This window comes from Hemiscyllium ocellatum, chromosome 1 (assembly GCF_020745735.1).
Source record: "Hemiscyllium ocellatum isolate sHemOce1 chromosome 1, sHemOce1.pat.X.cur, whole genome shotgun sequence".
In the NCBI taxonomy this organism is placed as follows: Eukaryota; Metazoa; Chordata; class Chondrichthyes; order Orectolobiformes; family Hemiscylliidae; genus Hemiscyllium; species Hemiscyllium ocellatum.
The window spans coordinates 118,677,716-118,694,440 of NC_083401.1; positions in this window are offsets into that span (position 1 = coordinate 118,677,716).

A 16,725-nucleotide genomic window follows, 5' to 3' on the forward strand; every position below is an offset into this window, starting at 1 on the left:
ACCGGGGGAATCCATCTTGGAATTTTTGACTAGGTTAAGATGAGTAGGAGAGGCATGTGTCTTTGGTTTAACCCTTGATAAGATACTGAGACACCATTTGGTATGTGGGATTAATGATGTAACCATGCAAAAGTACCTACTAGCTGAAGCCCAAACAGGCACTACAACTGGCTTTATCATTGGAAACTGCAGCAAGCAGAGCAAATGGGTTGCAGGCTATTCCAATGGAAGTGACACCCTCACTAATCTGACTGAGTTTGGGGAACACTTGAGTGAAGGTAATTGCATGTCCTTACTTAGGACTTATCTGATCAGAGGGGCTCTAGGTCAGCCCACAGCAAAACCCCAAAACAAGACCAAGCCTCGGTCAAACAGTTAATATTTTCTTCGAATCCTTGCTGGCAAGCCATTGTAGCTGCTTCTGGTATGTGGACTTGAGACAGCAAAAGACTCCCACTACCTAAATTGAGTAAGCAAACTCATTAGGCCAGTATCCAGGAGCGTGCACACCCTGGAAAGTCACTTACATCTGATTTGGAACAATTAAACTACTTATTAACATCTAAATCAGAATCAATCAAAATAAACGTCTGGTGAAATGGTCACCTAGTTCTAATGGTGGGTGATACTGGCATGACTGCTTCAGTGATTGCAGAACCAGTCGTTAACGAAATTCATTCTGAACTCCAACACTTACGTTCACATAAGATCTTGGTTAGACTGAAAATCTATACTGGGGAACCTTTGCAGACTAAGGGGATACCTTCTGTTCCGGTCTCCTATGAGAGGCACCTGATTCAGTTACCACTGATTGTAGTAAAAGACTCAGACCAAAGCTGGATGGGGAGAAATTGGTTGAGAAAGATATACCTAGACTTGCTCAACATTTGTTGATTAGAAAATGGCTGCCTGAGTGAAGTCCTAATTAAATACCTGGAGGTTTCTCTGGAAGGTCTAGGGACTATCAATGGATCCAGTGCTACCTTCATGTTGACCAGTAAGCAATTGTATGATTCTGCAAGTCCCGCCCAGTCCCTAATGGCCACAGGTAGAGGCAGAAATCTGGAGGCTGGAAAGTGAAGGAATCATCAAACCAGTCCAGTTTGTGGAATGGGCAGCATTGGCCATACTGATTATGAAGCTCAATAGGTCAGTTTGCCTTTGCGGGAATTTTAAACAAATGGTAAACTGCTTTTCACAACTGGATATATATCTAATTCCTCACATGGAGGACTTACACACAAAACTGGTGGGGGGCTGTCCTTCATGAAGCTGGACATGAGCCATGCATCCCTGCAATTATTGTTATATGAGGATTCCCAGAAGTATGCTCGGATTGATACCCATACGAGATTGCCACTTGGGGTATCGTCAGCTATTTTTCAGCATATGATGGAGACACTTTACAAAGTCAACCCAGGTCGCCATTTATCTAGATGATGTGCTAATAACATGGAAGACCAATAAGGAGCACTTAGAGAACTTGGACGTAGTTCTTAGACGTTTCGCTCAGGCAGGTGTTCACCTTACAAGGGAAAATATGTGTTCCAGGGCTCCCAAGTAACCTACTTGGGCAATAATGTCAACAAGGCCAGGTTACATCCTTTGGAAAATGAAGTGAGGGCAATCAAAGGTGCCCTGGCTCCCCTGTCTGTACCAGAGCTTAGGTCTTTCCTTGGGCTAATGAATCATTATGGAAAGTTCATACGCAATATGGCTTCCATTCTGGCACTTTTGCATCAACTCCTAAAACAATGTCATCCTTGGCCAGCATTTATTGCAGATTCCTAATTACTCTGAAAGAGATGACCCTTCTTGAGTCACTGCAGTCCATTTGATATATGGAGGGAGTTAGGTTTCGGGGAGGGAATTCCAAGATTTTGACCCACTAGGGTCAAAAAGGAATAACAATACATTTCCGAGTCAGGATATGAGTGTCATGAAGAGTAGCTTGCAGATGGTGCTGCCCTTATCCTGGTGGTAGTTGAGGGTTTGAAAGGTACTAGCCAAGGAACTATGAATTTAGATAGTGCATCATGTAGATAGTACACACTGATGCTACAGAGCGTTAGCAGTGAAGGGAGGGGATATTTGTGGATATGCTGCCAATCAACCAGGCTGCTTTGTCCTGGATGATGTCCAACTTCTTGAGTGTTGTTGTTCGATTCACTCCATGTGATATCAAGAAATAACAGAAGGTGATAGCAAAGGCTATGAGCCCTGACAACATTTCGGTAATTGTACTGAAGACTTGTTGCCCACAGCTTGCTGTTCCCCTAGCCAAGCTGTTCCAGTACAGTTACAACTCTGGTGTCTAGCCAATAATGTGGAAAATTACCCAGGTATGTCATGTACACACAAAGCAGGACAAATTCAATGCAACTAATTTTCACCCCTTCATTCTACTCTCAATCATCAGTAAAGTGATGGAAGGCATCATCACCAGCGCTATCAAGCAGCACCTGCTCAGCAATAACCTGCTCAGTGACACCTCGTGTGGGTTCTGCCAGGCCCACTCAGCTCCTAACCTCATTCCAGCCTTGGGTTCAGTCATGGACAAAAGAGCTGAATTTCAGCAGTGAGGTGAGAGTGGCAGCTCTATACATCAGGGCCACAGTTGGTCAAGTGTGACAATAAAATGTACTGGTAAAATTGAAATCAATGGGAATCAGGCAACACACTTTCCACTGGTTAGAGTTATGTCTAGTACAGAGGAAGATGGTGTGGTTGTCAGAGGCATTTTGGGTTTACTTACAGCAAATTGACTGCAGTGGTTCAAGAGGTAGCTCATCACCACCTTCAGTGTGCAGTAAGTGACAGTATCCTTATGAACATTTAATAGACCGAAGGATCTTGGGCTGCAAATCCATATTTCTCTGAAAGTGGCAACACAAGTGGATAAGGTGGTTAAAAAAAAAAGGCTTATTTGCAAGCTTGCATTCATCAGTCAGGGCATTGAGAATAAAAATTACCAAGTCATGTTAAGGCTGTATAAGACTTTAGTTAGGCCACATTTGGAGTATTGTGTGGAACTCTGATTGTCACACAATAGGAAGAAAGCAGAGGCTTTGGAGAGGGCGCAAACAGGTTTACCAAGATGTTGTCTGGATTGGATGAATTAGCTATAAGGAGAGGTTGAACAAACTCGGAATGTTTTCATAAGAGTGTCCGAGGCTAAGTGGCAATCTCATTGAAATACATAAAATTGAGAGGCATGGATAGTGTGGTTAGTTGAAGGCTTTTCTTCCAGTGTGGAAATGCGAAACTCTCTGGGGCATAGGTATAAGTTGAGAGGGGAAACTTTAAAAGAGGAAAGTTTTTTCGTGCAGAGGGTGGTGGTTGTGCAAAACGTACTGCCAGGCGAGGTGCTAGAAGCAAATACTATAGCAAAGTTTAAGAAGCATTTAGACAGAGACATGAACAGGTAGAAAATAGAAGGATCCAGACTCTGTGTGGAGAGATGGGCTTAATTAAGAATGGCATTAGAGTTGATGCAGGTAGTGGGCTGAAGAGCAGTACAGAACAGTAACAGGCCCTATGTTGTATATTCTCAAGAGCAACTAGGATAAGTAATACATGTTGGCTCAGCCTGAAGTGCCCATGTTCCAAAAGGAATAGAAGAAAATATGGTGGTCTCAGCCTCAATAAAACAGTCATGAACCTCAAGGTTTCTCTTCTCCTCAGTGCGGAGACAGATGCCAGTTGCCCCATCACTTGTCTGGACCTCACTCGGCCATATTTTGGGCACTGATTTCTCATGTAATGAGACAAAGGGAGGGATTGAGTAAGACAACAAATGGCAGGCATGTCCTTCCTGAAGGAGGGCTCATGCCCAAAACGTCAATTCTCCTGCTCCTTGGATGCTGCCTGACCTGCTGCACTTTTCCAGCAACACATTTTCAGCTCTGACCTCCAGCATCTGCAGTCCTCATTTTCTCCTAGGCATGTCTATTAGCCCTGATGCAGGCGAGTGGATGGAGAAGTATCCTCCATGTGTAGGAAGTGCAGATGGTATACAGGGTTAGTAGTATGAGGGGATGTTGTGAGTGAGAGAGATTGAGGGAAGATACCTGATGCAAATGTGAGAATTTTAACTAAGAGCCTTGGTGGGAGATGGATTAGAGTGAGTGTAACTGTGAGATAGCAGAGAGAAGGTGATTTGGCTTTCCCTTCTGAAGCACAGAAGATCAGTAATCTTTTTTGTTCAAGCTTAGTGTTTATTCCGTTGGTTGACTCCAAGCTGACCCAGGTGGCAGTGTCAGACCAGGCTGACTGGGTCTGGTGCCATGATCTCCTCTGGTGATTCTCAGGAGAGAGAACAGCTGTGCTATCCACTTCCCCATCTACCATGACATCCTTGTCGCTGTCAGTGAAGCTGAATGCCAATTTCCCTTTCTCAGCCATGTCCTTTCGAAGGTATTACTTGCAGTTAGGATTATACATGGGATGCTGGCCTCAGAAACATCAAAATGTTTACAGTCAAAGACGGCTCCATGCAAACCTACATCCACTGAATGAGGTTCAAAAAGATGCTGTGCATGTGTTACTTTGGCTGATGCAGCTGCACTGTGGGATCCTTCTAAAGGATATCGTCATATTCTTATTTGATGCAATATTGTGGCCCTGATGGATATTCATTATCCATCATGTAGCCTTGTTGTGTCCTCCTGTACTCCCAGAGAGGGTTACCTCAGATTACAACAGGATCTTGACCAGATGGGCCAATGGGCTGAGAAGTGGCAGATGGAGTTTAATTCAGATAAATTTTGGGAAGTTTTGGGAAAGCAAATCTTAGCAGGACTTCTACACTTAATGTAAAGGCCCTAGAGAGTGTTGCTGAACAAAGAGACCTTGGAGTGCTCCTTGAAAGTGGAGTTGCAGGTAGATAGAATAGTGAAGAAGGTGTTTGGTATGCTTGCCTTTATTGGTCAGAGTATTGAGTACAGCAGTTGGGAGGTCATGTTGTGGCTGTACACGACATTGGTTAGGCCACTGTTGGAATATTGCATGCAATTCTGGTCTCCTTCCTATCGGAAAGATGTTATGAAACTTGAAAGGGTTCAGAAAAGATTTACAAGGATGCTGCCAGGGTTGGAGGATTTGAGCTATAGGGAGAGGCTGAACAGGATGGGGCTGTTTTCCCTGGAGTGTTGGAGGCTGAGGGGTGACCTTATAGAGGTTTACAAAATTATGAGGGGCATGGATAAGGTAAATAGACAAAGTCTTTTCCCTGGGGTGGGGGAGTCCAGAACTAGAGGGCATTGGTTTAGGGTGAGAGGGGGAAGATATAAAAGGGGCCTAAGGGGCAACTTTTTCACACAGAGGATGGTACGTATATGGAATGAGCTGCCAGAGGAAGTGGTGGAGGCTGGTATATTACAACATTTAAGAGGCATTTGTATGGATATATGAATAGGAAGGGTTTGGAGGGATATGGGCTGGGTGCTGGCGGGCTGGGTGCTGGCAGGTGGGACTAGATTGGGTTGGGATATCTGATTTGCATGGACGGGTTAGACTGAACGGTCTGTTTCCGTGCTGTACATCTCTATGACTCTAAATGATTAAATTCAAGGATTAAATGGCATCCTCAGTCTGCACTGTCCTGCAACAAAATCTCTGAACATGGCCTGCTCAGAAACCTGATATGGAGAAGCTATTGGAGGACCCTTGTTGGCCCCAGTGGAAGAATGTGTTGCATGCAGATATGCTGCACATCATAAGGCATTCGGACTGCTACAACTAAATAAAGTAGAGCACCACTGTTCTTCTCTCTTCTATTCCATAGAAGAATGGCAACTGTGGGCCAGCTGTATCTCACTGCATCATGAGTGTGCCCTGGTGTAGAATCTCCATGATGTGAGGCTGCACCACGTCTGCTAAATTTGGTACTATTCCTGGGCTTTCAGATTCACATGTTCCTCTTCCATTCCTGTGCATGTTCTTAGTGGAACAGCTACAGAGGTATCAACAGTTTCTGTGTCTGAATCCATTGGGGGTGGCTCCAATATGCCTAATATTAGACATGAAGCAACTCCTCAGTTATGTAATCATTCAACAGTTGCAATACACACAAGACATTTAAACAGTGCCTTCACAATATTGGGACATGGATGTCCTCAACAAGTAAGCTATTGTGATATCTGCACATGTGCAATGTCCATCATTGTTTGATTCAGATTAATGCCAACTGAAGCCATTAGGTGCACATACTAAGGAGTTGGAAGTAAGAGAGCAAGAATGAGAACTCTTCTCACCTGACCCCCAACTTACCTGAAATTACTTGTGCTTCACAGATATTATGAGGATTAATTTCGAACATAGAACATAGAAAAGTACAGCACAGAACAGGCCTTCAGCCTACGATGTTGTGCAGAGGATTATTCCTAATCTAAAATAAAATAACCTAACCTCTGCAAGCCTCAACTCACTGCTACCCATGTGCATGTCCAGCAGTCACTTATATGTCCCTAATGACTCTGCTTCCACCACCACCCCTGGCAATGCATTCCATGCATTCACACCTCTCTGGATAAAAAAATCTACCTCTGACATCTCCTCTATACCTTCCTCCTAATATCTTAAAATTATGACCCCTCATGCCAGTCAATCCTGTTCAGGGGAAAAGTCTCTGGCTATTAACTCTATCCATGCCTTTCATTACATTGTTAAAAATCACACAACACCAGGTTATAGTCCAACAGGTTTAATTGGAAGCACACTAGCTTTCAGAGTGACGCTCCTTCATCAGGTGATTGTCTGCGGTCAGGTCAGGCCATCAGGTCAGCGTTGCTCTGAAAGCTAGTGTGCTTCCAATTAAACCTGTTGGACTATAACCTGGTGTTGTGTGATTTTTAACTTTGTACACCCGAGTCCAACACCGGCATCTCCAAATCATTTCATTACCTTGTATTCCTCGATCAGGTCACCTGTCTTCCTCCTTCTCTCCAGCGAGAAAAGTCGGAGCTTATCATGCTGAATGGTCAAGATTGCTTGTGGCCAGGACTTTTCATCAAGATGGTAGGTCAATGCATGAGGTTCACATACATGTTATGAAGACAGTCTCTTTAATGCATTCTATGTGCATATGTGTTTATTGCTTTTGCCACTTGAAGTCCTTCATATGACCGACATTGAAAATCATATTCCAGATGTGATGGTAGCCATTCTCCACTTTGCACACAAAACATACCATGTGGCAAGGATTAGTGGTAAACCAGAGGAGTGGGTAAATTTTCAGAAACAAGGAAAGACAATCAAACTAATTGTACAGAAAGAAGATAAACTTTGAGAGTCCAACTGCAAGTAAAATCATATGAGCAGTGCATGCTCCTTTAAACATATAAAAATGAAGACGCCAAAATTAACATGGACCCCTTAGAGAATGAGATTGGGGAAATAATATGGAGACACAGGAAATGGCAAGGGAGTTAAATGAATACTTTGCTCTTTACCATCTTCACAGTAGAAAGCACTGATAGCAACATTCCAAAATTGCTAAATAATCAAGGGACAAAAGGAGGAGAAGAGATATTTTCAAATTACTATCACTAGAGAAAAAGTGCTTGGGAAACAACTCAGCGTAAAGATTAATGAGTTATTTCATCCTGATGGCATGCGTTTGGGATATTAAAGGAAGTAGTTACAGAGGGAGTAGATGCTCTGATAGTAATCTTCCAGGAATCCTTAGATTCTGGAATGGTCCCAGAGGATTGAAATATTGCAAATATAATAGATTTATTTGAAAAATGGAAGGAAACAATACATACTATAGGCCAATTAGTTTTATATTTGATTTTGGGAAAATGTTCAATACCAGTGCCAGTCTAAATTTTCTGCTCAATTTATTAATGTCAAGAGTGTAATTATAACTATAGGGTGAGACAATTGGAAGGGTGCATAGTTGAGTGTATTGGTAATAGATGCATATTGGCATAGTCATAGAGATGTACAGCATGGAAACAGACTCTCAGGTCCAACTCGCCCGTGCTGACCAGATATCCTAAATTAATCCAGACCCATTTGCCAGCATTTGGCCCATATCCTTCTAAACCCTTCCTATCCCATCCAGATGTCTTCTCAATGTTGTAATTGTACCTCAGCCTCCACCACTTCCTTTGGTAGCCCGTTCTATATACACACCACCCTCTGTGTGAAAATGTTGCCTCTTAAGTTCCTTTTAAATATTTCCCCTCTCACCCTAAACCTGTGCCATCTAGTTCTGGACTCCCCTACCTTGGAAAAAAAGACCTTGTCTATTTACTCTATCCATGCCTCTCATGATTTTATAAACTCCTATAAGGACACCCCTCAGCATCTAACTCTCCAGGGAAAATAACCGCAGTCTATTCAGCCTCTCCCTTTAGCTCAAATCCAACCCTGGCAACGTCCTTGTTAATCTTTTCTGAATCCTTTCAAGTTTTACAACATATTTCTGATAGGAGGGAGACTAGAATTGAACATAGTATTCCAAAAGTGGCCTAACCAATGTCCTGTACAGCCATGACATGATCTCCCAACTCCTATACTCAAGGCACTGACCAATAAAAGCAAGCATACCAAACGCCTTCTTCACTCACCTGTCTACCTGCAACTCCATTTTCAAAGTCTCTTTGTTCAGCAGCACTCCCTAGGATCTTACTATTAATTGTGTAAGTCATGTCCTGATTTTCCTTTCCAAAATGCAGCACCTCCTGTTTATCTAAATTAAACTCCGTCCACCACTCCTCGGCTCATCAGCCCATCTGATCAAGGTCCTATTGTGGTAACCTTCTTCACTGTCAACTACACCTCCAACTTTGATGTTACCTGCAAACTTACTAACCATACCTCCAATATTCATATCCAACTCATTGCTATAAGTGACAAAAAGCAGTGGACCCAGCACCAATCCTTGTGACACACAGCTGATACCCATTTCATCTGCTCTCAGGATTGCAAACAGGTAATCCAGCTACATAAAAAAAATATGGTTATATATGAAACAGGAACAGCAGCAGACCATTAAGCCTGACATACATGCTCTGCCATTTATTACAAAGTTGATTAATTGACCCATAATGGAGCTGCTCAATTAAGGGTGGTCTTCTATCCCTGGAGCTGCAGGTCAGTCAGAGCTTTGGCAGCTCAGGGATTCACAGTAGCACCACCAAGAATGGTGGCCAGTGCTGGGACTGCACCTGGAGCAGGACGGCAAACTAGAGAAGTCAGATCTGGGGACTGTGGCCAGATCAGAAAGACCTTAGCAATGTGGGAACAGGGTGGGGCTAATTTGTGAAGATAGAATCATTGCTGTAATGTTGTGTCTTTTAACAACCATCTCCCTTCTCCTGCCTTGCAGCCTGATTCCAGATAGCCAGTGAAATCCAGGCAAGGTTTTGAAGCTGACCAAGGCTCCCTCTAGCTAATCAGTTCCTCTATAGAGCAGTGCATGGTCCAGCATTCACCTACGTGGGCTTTAACTTCATGCTGCACTGCCGATTACACCTTAGGCAGCATCCCACTTGCTTTTAGGGAAAATTTGACCAGAGCTTAAGCCACTTTTGTTAAAATTACAGCAGTCGTTGATTCACACTTGAAGCGTGAATCTCAATTTTTTTAAATGATTTTAAACCCTTTCCCAATGGTTCTTTATTTGTTTGGTGGAACAGACAGAGTTAAAATTAAAGCAAAGTTCAAAATATAAAGGCAGTATAATTCTTGAAAAAACAGCACAGGCAACAGCTGACTGAGTGTGGCATCAAGGAGTTCTAACAAAGCAAGATTCAATTCAACTGGGGAGAGTTCTGCATTGATTGAAGTCATACCTGACACAAAAGAATATTGTTGTAGTTGTTGGAGGCCAGTCATCTCAGTTCCAAAACATGTTTTCAGGAGTTCCTCAGTGTAATGTCCTAGGTCTTCAGCTTTTTCATCAATGACCTTCCCGCCATGATATTGTCAGAAGTGGGGATGTTTTCCGATGATTGCACAATGTTAAGCACCATTCATGACTGCTCAGAAATTCAAGCAGTCCATGTTGAAATGCAGCAAGACTTGGATAACATTCAGGCTTGGGCTGACAAGTGGCAAATAACATTCATGCCGTGCAATTATGATGTTGTTACCATCTCCAACAAGAGAGAATCTCTAATTGCCCCGGTCATTCAATGGCATTACCAGTTTTGAACCCCTCTGAAACCATTTCTTTGGGTTACCATTGACCAGAAACTGAACTGCATTGTCCATATAAATACAATAATGACAAGAGCAGGTCAGAGGCCAGGAATCTTGCATGAAGTAATTCAGCTCCTAACTCCCCAAATTCACCATCTACAAAGTTCAAGTCAGCAGTCTGTTGGAATACTCTCCACTTGTTTGGATGAGTGAAGCTCTAACAATATTCAAGAAGCTTGTCACTATCCTGGACAAAGCAGTGCACTTGATTGGCACCCTGTCCACAAACATTTGCTTTCTCCACTACTCGATGAACAGTGGCAGTAGTGTGTATGATGTACAAGATGTGCTTTATAAATTTGCTAAAGACACTTAGACAGTGCTTTCCAAACACACAATCATGACAATTTCAAAGGATAAGGGACATAGGAGCCCCCCCCACCTGCAAGATCCCCTCCAAATCAGCCATTCATCATCCTGACTTGGAAATATATCACAATCTCTTCAGTATTGCTGAGTCAAAGCTCTTGAATTTCTCCACCTAATAGCATTGTTTGTGTCTACACCACATGGATTACAGCAGTTTAGAAGGCTATTCAATAAAACCTTCTCAAGAGAAACAAGCAATGGGTACCAAATGCTATCCCAGCCAGCAATACCTACGTCCTGTGAATTATTTAAAAATACTATCCTATTAGTTTTGTGTACTTTTATCAGTTTAAGTAACGGTAAGCTTTTTTAAAAAAAAACAACCTGGATCTCCTGATTGTCTGAGAAATTAAGGCACCTTGACCCATCAGATCCCATTACATGCAGAATTAAAATGAGTCCAAAAGGTAGAAATAATTTGAAGAACACGTTGAACTTGATTTAACTTGTATAACCTGGTTGCCTACTGTTCCTACAAAAATGTTCATGTCCTCATTTGAGCAATGAATAACACAAGACTCGGGAAACTGTAGGCGAAAGGAAACAGTACATGAGAAAACTGGGAAACACTGAACTCTGTTGCTAAGCAATTCTTCAGCCATACGCTCGGTATGCTAATTAATCAGTGGGACGTGGGTGGGAAATCTAGGCCAGAAAATGTAACGCTTTTTAACTATTACTTCAGAAATCTGGATAAAGGTATAAGTAACTTTCTTCACTAATCCTTCTTCAAAAGCTGTGTTCTTATTTTCATAAGATACCACTGGAAATACACTTTTTCTATGCTTCCTGTCTCTCCTCCAAAAATCTTTTTTCTCTCTCGGTTAGTCATATCACTTTTATATCCATAGTGGAAAATCTGTCAATAATGTATGTTTCAGCACTCAGACACAATACAACAGGAAAAACTGCCTTGTTCCAAAGAATAACTTTAGCTTAGAAATATTATTCAGCAAGTTAAATTGTATGAAACATTGAAATAAAGTTGCTGGAAAGCTATTTGGGTGACAGATTGTTTTAGATAGGAGAAAGTGAGGACTGCAGATGCTGGAGGTCAGAGTTGAGAGTTGGGTGCTGGAAAAGCACAGCAGGTCAGGCAGCATCTGAGGAGCAGAGTTCTGGGGAAGGTGGGACTATTACAAAATGGATGGTCTGCATCTGAACCAGACTGGAACCAATGTCCTTGGGGGATTTTTTGCTACTGCTGTAGGGGAGGTTTTAACTAATGTGGCAGGGGGCTGGGAACCAGAAAAGAAGCAGGCAGCGAGGTGGAAATTGGAGACTAAGAATCATGAAGATAGCATCAATAAGAGGAAGAGTAGGCAGAGAGCAGATGAATGCAAAAGAACTGGTGGCCTGAAATGCATCTACTTTAATGCAAGGAGTATCGTATATAAGGCAGATGAACTTAGGGCTTGGATTGGTGCCTGGGAGTATGACGTTATTGTAATCACAGAGACTTGGTTGAAGGAAGGACATGATTGGCAACTAAATGTTCCAGGATATAGACACTTCAGACAGGATAGGGAAGGAAGTAAAAGGGTGGTGGTGGAGTTGCATTGCTGGTCAGGGATGATATCACAGCTGTGCTAAAGGAGAACACGATGGAGTTCTTGGGTAGTGAGGCATTATGGGTGGAGCTGAGAAATAAGAAGGGCGCAGTTACGTTGTTGGGGCTGTATTACAGGCCTCCCAACAGTGAGCATGAGGTAGAAAAACAAATAGGTAAACAAATTATGGGAAGATGTAGAGGCAATAGGGTAGTGGTGATGGGAGATTTTAATTTTCCCAACATTGACTAATATACGCTTAGTGTCAGAGGTCTGGATGGGGTAGAATTTGTAAGAAGCATCCAGGAAAGTTTTCTAGAGCAGTCTGTCAATAGTCTGATGAGGGAAGGGGCCATTTTGGATCTGGTACTGGGGAACAAGCCAGGACAGGTGGTAGAAGTTGCAATGGGGAATTTCTTTGGGAACAGTGACCACAATTCTCTAAGTTTTAGAATACTAGTAGACAAAGATGAGAGTGGTCCTAAGGGAAGAGTGCTAAACTGGGCCAAGGCTGATTCTATCAAAATTAGGCAGGAGCTGGGAAATGGGGATTGGACACAGCTATTTGAAGGCAAGTCTACATTTGATATGTGGGAGGCTTTCAAAGATAGGTTAAAGATAGTGCAGGATAGGCATGTCCCATTGAAGGCAAAGGATAGGAAGCGCAAGATTCGTGAACTGTGGATGACAGGAGAAATTGTACGACCAGCCAAGAGGAAAAGGGAAGCGTACATAAGGTCTAGGCAGCTAAGAACTGAACGGGCCCTGGAGGAATATCGGAAGAGTAGGGCAAGTCATAAACGAGGAATCAGGCTAAAAGGGATCATGAAATAGCTTTAGCGAGCAGAATTAAGGAGAATCTCAAAGCATTTTATTCTTATATAAGAAGCAAGCAGGTAACTATAGAAAGGATTGGTCCACTAAAGGACAATGAAGGAAGGCTGTGTGTCAAACCTGAGAGAATGGGTGAGGTTCTGAATGATTATTTTGCATCAGTGTTCACTGAGGAGAGGAACATGATGAATGTTGAGGTTAGAGATAGACATTTGATTAGTCTGGATCACATTGACGTAAGTAGGGAAGATGTGTTGCATAGGCTGAAGGTTATTAGTCCAAAGATGTGCGGGTCAGGTGAATTGGCCATGCTAAATTGCCCGTAGTGTTAGGTAAGGGGTATATGTAGGGGTATGGGTGGGTTGCGCTTCGGCGGGTCGGTGTGGACTTGTTGGGCCGAAGGGCCTGTTTCCACACTGTAAGTAATCTAATCTAATCTTATTAAGGAGGGCAAATCTCCAGGACCAGATGGGATCTATCCCAGGTTGCTGAGGGAGGTGAGAGAGGAAATAGCTAGGGCCCTGACAGATATCTTTGTGGCATCCTTAAATACAAGTGAGGTGCCGAGGACTGGAAGGTTGCTCATGTTGTCCCCCTGTACAAGAAGGGTAGTAGGGATATTCTGGGTAACTACAGACCAGTGAGCCTGATGTCAGTGGTGGGAACGTTGCTGGAGAAGGTACTGAGGGATAGGGTCTATTTATATTTAGAAAAGAATAGGCTTATCAGTGATGGGCAACATGGTTTTGTCGGGGGAGATTGTGCCTTACCAACTTAATAGAGTTCTTCGAGGAAGTGACCAAGTTGATAGATAAAGGAAGGGCTGTTAATGTCATAAACATGGACTTTAGTAAAGCATTTGATAAGGTTCCCCATGGTAGACTAATGGAGAAAGTGAAGTCACATGGTGTGCAGGGTTTTCTAGCTAGGTGGATAAAGAACTGGTTGAGCAACAGGAGACAGAGAGTAGTAGTTGAAGGGAGTTTCTTGAAATGGAGAAAAGTGACCAGTGGTGTTCCACAGGGGTCAGTGTTGGGGCCACTGTTGTTTGTAACATACATAAATGATCTAGAAGAGGGCACTGTTGGTATGATCAGCAAGTTTGAAGATTGGTGGAGTAGCAGAAAGCATAAAGGACTGTCAGAGAATACAGGAGGATATAGATAGACCGGAGAGTTGGACAGAAAAGTGGCAGATAGAGTTCAATCCAGACAAATGTGAGGTGATGCTGCCTGAACTGCTGTGCTCTTCCAGCACCACTGATCCAGAAGGTGATGTATTTGGCCAAGTCGTAATTCTAGAGAAAATTATACAATGAACGGAAGAGCCTTGGGAAAAGTTGGTTGGCAGAGAGATCTGGGTGTGCAGGTCCATTGTACCCTGAAGGTTGCTGCACAGGTGGATAGAGTGGTCAAGAAGGCATATAGTATGCTTGCCTTCATTGGACGGGGTATTGAGTATAAGAGCTGGCAAGTCATGTTAAAATTGTAAAAGACATTGGTTCAGCCGTATTTAGAATATTGTGTACAGTTCTGGTTGCCACATTAACCAAAAGGATGTGGACGCTTTGGAAAGGGTGCAGAGAAGGTTTATAAGGACGTTGCCTGGTGTGGAAGGTGCTAGCTGTGAAAAGAGGTTGAGGAGATTAGGTTTATTTTCACTAGAAAAAGGGAGATTGAGGGGGGATCTGATTGAGGTTTACAAAATCATGAAGGTATAGACAGGGTGGATAGAGACAAGCTTTCTCCCAGGGTGAAGGATACAATAATGAGAGGTCACGCTTTCAAGGTGAGAGGTGAAAAGGTTGAGGGGGATATATGTGGCAAGTACTTCACACAGAGGGTGGTGGGCGTCTGGAATGCATTGCTAGCAGAGGTGGTAGAGACAGGACAAATGAATGAGTAGGTGGGGAACAGAGGGATACAGATGCTTAGAAATGGGGCGACAGGCTGAATCAGTAGATTTGGATAGGCTCAGGCTTGGAGGGCCGAAGGGCCTGTTCCTGGGCTATAAATTTTCTTTGTTGAGATTAGAGTGGTGCTGGAAAAGCACAGCAGGTCAGGCAGCATCCAAGAAGCAGGAAAAAGACGTCGATTTTCCTGGTCCTCGGATGCTGCCTGACCAGCTGTGCTTTTCCAGCACCACTCTAATCTAGACCCTGGTTTCCAGCATCTGCAGTCCTTGTTTTTACCCTATAAATTTTCTTTGTTCTTTGTTCAGGAAAATTGATGAAGGGCTCTTGCCCAAAAAATTAATTCTCCTGCTCCTCGGATGCTGTCTGACCTGCTGTGTTTTTCCAGCACCTCACTCTTGAGATTGTGCACAAAAATAATGTCCTTTCAAATGTTCTACACTGATCCAGATAAGAGCAAAATGTCATGTGAAAACAAAAGTTTATACAATATGTACATGAATGGTCTGATGAATCATTTTATAAGTGCCTGGTTTGTGATTGATAATATCTTTCTGTATGTATGTATTTAAATTCACATGGTAGGAATAATAAATCTTTACACTGATGAGATAAGGGAGAAGAGAAGAGGTGTGAGAGTGACTGACCTTGACATTAGGGCACAAATAACCAGGTGTGGCATCAAAGAACTATAGCAAGATTGGAAACAATGGGAATCAGGAGGCAAACTCTCCACTGTTTGGAGTCATAGCTGGCACATAGAAAGATGATTGTGGTTGTTGGAGGTCAGTCAACTCAGCTTTAGGACATCTCACAATTTTCAAAGGGCAATGCAGTTACATAAACAAATAATCTTGAAAACATTATTTTTAAGAGAACTTTTATCTGCATGGAATAATTCACTTCACCCCCAGCCCCTACCCCCACCACCCCCTTTGAAAAAGTTCTTATATTTCTTCAAGTAAGTCCACAGTCATTTAATTCTTGCCTAGTTATCTTTCAACAAGTTTTTTAAAAATTAGTCAAATGGATTTGAGATCCCTTAAATTGAGCATCAGTTTTCTTGATTTTAGAGCTAGTCTGATATCCAATTGGAAAGATTACATCTTTATGATTTATTTGCTGTGATTTTTTTCCCCCATCATATAGAAAGCATTAAAAGTAATATCACAAATATTTGGGTCAGCATTTAAGGTTAAAAATGACATTTTAACTCAAGGAATCCATCAGCCAAGAAGCATTCTTGCTACAACATTTATTTCAATGGGTAGAATCTTATCCGATAGTGAGTGACATGAGCTGTAATGAGATGTGTGGCCAAATCTGGTAACGAGTATGGCAAGACCCATATCAATGTCAAGATCACCTTGTTCCATCTTTTATGATTATCACAAATGGTGTGAGAATTTTGCTAGGCAGCTGTGAGAAGCCAATTGGCATGAATTAATGCTTGTTAAATGCCTTGCTAAAACCCATACTCCCACCTTGCCAAACTTGCCAATCATGCTCACATCAGGAAAACTTGACAAAGAAATCAAAGCATGTACCTTGCATCTACCTCAACTGTCCTCCATGTTGCCTGCAACCAAATTGCAGATCAGAGCAGGATACACAACCACCAGCTTCATTCAAAGGGATTTTTCTAAAAGAAATATAGATCATGAGTCCCTGGAAGGTTAAGGACAAAGACCTGTAAAATGCTCCCTAACCATTGTGCACCATTGACCCTTTCTGCTTGTGGCACCTCCCTAGCACAGTCACTAAAGGACAACTGTTTGGCAGCTACTTCTTAGCACACAGAGGGATCTGATATTAAGGATCATCATCCAGGAGGACCAAAGGTGCCAG